The sequence below is a fragment of the Ictalurus furcatus genome, chromosome 11, assembly GCF_023375685.1.
Source record: "Ictalurus furcatus strain D&B chromosome 11, Billie_1.0, whole genome shotgun sequence".
NCBI classification, from domain to species: domain Eukaryota; kingdom Metazoa; phylum Chordata; class Actinopteri; order Siluriformes; family Ictaluridae; genus Ictalurus; species Ictalurus furcatus.
In genome coordinates this window covers 20,275,101-20,278,411 of record NC_071265.1, presented here as the reverse complement: position 1 = coordinate 20,278,411, position 3,311 = coordinate 20,275,101, and positions in this window count along the sequence as shown.

Genomic DNA, 3,311 nt, shown 5'->3' with positions numbered 1-3,311 from the left:
TTAATTGCCTGTGTTTTTCATCATTTTAAAATGATTTCTTCATTGTGATTAAAAGAAAAAAGAACATCTTACAGGCATTATGAAGAAATGCTACTTAAAGAATCCCATTTTGACTGGCAGCAGCACTGCAAGCGCATCCCAGTTTTATTACAGATTCTGAAAGTGTGTCCATCCAACTTTTTTCTCATCTGTCTGGAATTCAACAAACCTCAAAAGTAAAGTAAATCTCATCAAATATTATTAGATGGCTATTGTTGTCACCTGTAGCCTAAATAAGAGTTGTTGTTTTTTTGTTTGTTTGTTTGTTTTTATTTGGGAAAGACATTGCTGTTTTGAAACATTGTTAGCTTTGCTTATTCAAGTACATTAGACAGAAGATAAGAAGGTTTCCAGAAAGTTCCACACAGCATTAAATAAAGTTATCCCTGGTCCTAGTTACCCAGGTCTACTAAACATATATATATATATATATATATATATATATATATATATATATATATATATATATATATATATAAATGGGAATATACTTCAAATATATTTTTTTCTCATATGAATTCATAGGGGTGCCAATAATTGTTGCACAACTATATTTAACAAATATACTTTTTTAAACTTCTTTTGTGTTTGCAATTGTTTGATATCCATGACAGCAGCATATTTTTGTCAATTGTTTTTAAACAAAAGATCAAAAGGTTTAACAATAAAGGCAATTTTTCACAGCCTTCTTTGCTCATATTTACCAAGGGTGCCAATATTAGTGGAGGGCGCTGTATATTGAATAAAGTTGTCTTCTGAATAAAGTTATTTGTAATTAAAAATTACTTCTTTTTTTTCTAGCAGTCTTGATTCCCAGTGATTCTAAGGCACAGTGGTAAGGTAAAAAAATAAATAAATAAACCTTTAAGTACAAAACCACCCCCAATTCTGGTTTAAATCTGAACATGAAAACAGACCTGAATATTTGGGCACTAAATTGATACAGGTACAAATACATATACAGAAAATGGCATTGTGTTACACCCCTAATAAGCACAGAACAGTCTTTATTATTATAAGAACGTGTATTATTAATATTATTATTATTATTATTATTAGTAGTAGTAGTAGTAGTAGTAGTAGGGGGTGCACTGAAGGTGCATAGGCATCCTATTGTTATTCTACTTTTTGTTGTTGTTGTTGTTGTTGTTGTTGTTTTTGTTCTTCTTCTTCATCATCATCTTCTTCTTCTTCTTCTTCTTTTTTTATTCTGGCTAGGGTGTCTTTGGCAGTCCAGAGAACCATCTGGTAAAAAGTTGTGAACTTTGGCACGCTGATTTGGGGAGTGTCTAAGGAACATTCTAACCAAATTTGGTCCAAGTACTACCAACAGTCTAGCGCCACCATCAGATCAAATTTGGGCCTAATTTGAAAGTATGTTTATGGTCATAACTTTTGAAATGTGTGTCCCAAATTTAAAAGCCAAAATTTAAGGCACCCCTGGATTCCCTCGGTGGAGAGTTCAACACACCCTATGACGCCATCTTGGATTTTGTCAAAAACAGTTTGTTTTTTTCACTACTCCTCCTACAAATCTTGTCTAATCATCACCAAATTTGCCACACATTATCTTCACAAAAGTTTCAAAAATAATTTTGAATACTCCAAATGGTCAGCCCATAACGGGCCAATGAATCTGACAGCAAAGCCACCAAACAGGAAATGAGGCTGTATCTCAGCATCATCATGTGCATGAAGGGGCATAACACAAGTGTGTATAATCAGTGTGTTGTTTATTGTGGGCAAACCAGTCATCATAATCATAATCTGTAGCATACTCTAGGTGAACACACCAGTTTGCATCGTGAAGTTAAAATCATTTTAAGTCATAGAGACATTGTTCATTGTGGTACTCACTGTGATACACACTCACCATTTAACAATCTTTGTAAAAAGTTGAAACTTTTGGAACTGTATTTTGGAAAACATGCTTCTTCCATGGATAGTCTTCATTGGCCTTCTGCTTGGACCAAAGTCTGAATTTCAAATAATTTATTATTGCTTTCATTTGAAAGGAAAACATGTTTATGCAAATAGAATCACAGTGTTTCTAGATAGCCATGCCGTTTTTGAAGTCCAAGGATAAATGAAGATGAAAAGAGAGATAAATAAGAAGAAAATATAGTGTTATGATGTTGCTAGCGTTGTTAATGCCATGGAGGTCACCATTCTTTCATTCCTGCTTGAATGAAAGCAACTGTATTCTCAACATCCACAAACTTCAAAATCTCTCTCTCTCTCTCTCTCTCTCTCTCTCTCTTTCTCTCTCGCTCAGATACCGAGAGCATAGTGCTCATCTGTTTCAACATTTATGGAGGTTTTGTAGGAGGTTGTCTAATGTACACACACACACACACGCATCCACTCCAACATTTATGCAGGTTGTGTGCCCAGGGCCATCTAATGTGTCTCTAACCACAGAAGAGGGCACGACCCCTGCCGTTCTCATGAGGATTTGGGGTCATGCCGATGTACAACAGGTTTCATTGAAACAGAGATGCTCCTGTATGCATGGCCTTTCCTCAGTACTGAATCAGAAAAAAAAAAACATTTATATTTCAACAAGGGTACTTTCGAACAGACAAGCACAATCCTTTAGCGAACAATAGGTAGTGTGTGTGTGTGTGTGTGTGTAGTAGTAGTAGTAGTGATTGGTGTGGGAAGCAGCTGCAATTTTGTTTTGCTTTTCTTATATTCATGCATCTCATTCTCTCGACTTGTGGATCACCTGATCACCTTCACATCAGTCTGACTGAGAAATCCTCCAGCACACCAAGACCGACATATTGCCTAATTTTGAACCCAGTTTGGTGAGGAGACATTGTAGTAATATGATAGATGCTATAGTTCTATTTTCATATACAGTAGCGTTCTCCTAGTTTATTCTAATCGATCAACCTGTACAAGAGATAATAAATAACATGGGGTTCTTCACTACAGTTAATGATTTCAGGGGTCATTCAGAGACTTTGCTTGAATGGCAGAATATAGCCTACATGTAAAGTGTTGTAGTATGAAGGAAATATCAAAATGACCTAGTGCTCTTGTAGTTCTCGTAAATATTAGCATCCAGGTGTAATGGGTGTTACAGCAGGGCAGACAAAGCCTCACCTGCGCAGTAATGAATGGTAATTAATTACAAGTGTCACAGAGAGGTATCTCATGACAGGAATCTGTCCAACCCCGGCACACTAATGCTAATTGCATCAAGCACATCTTAATTACATAATAGTCTCATTAAAGGCATCAGAGCCTAACAGTTAAGTGCTTTT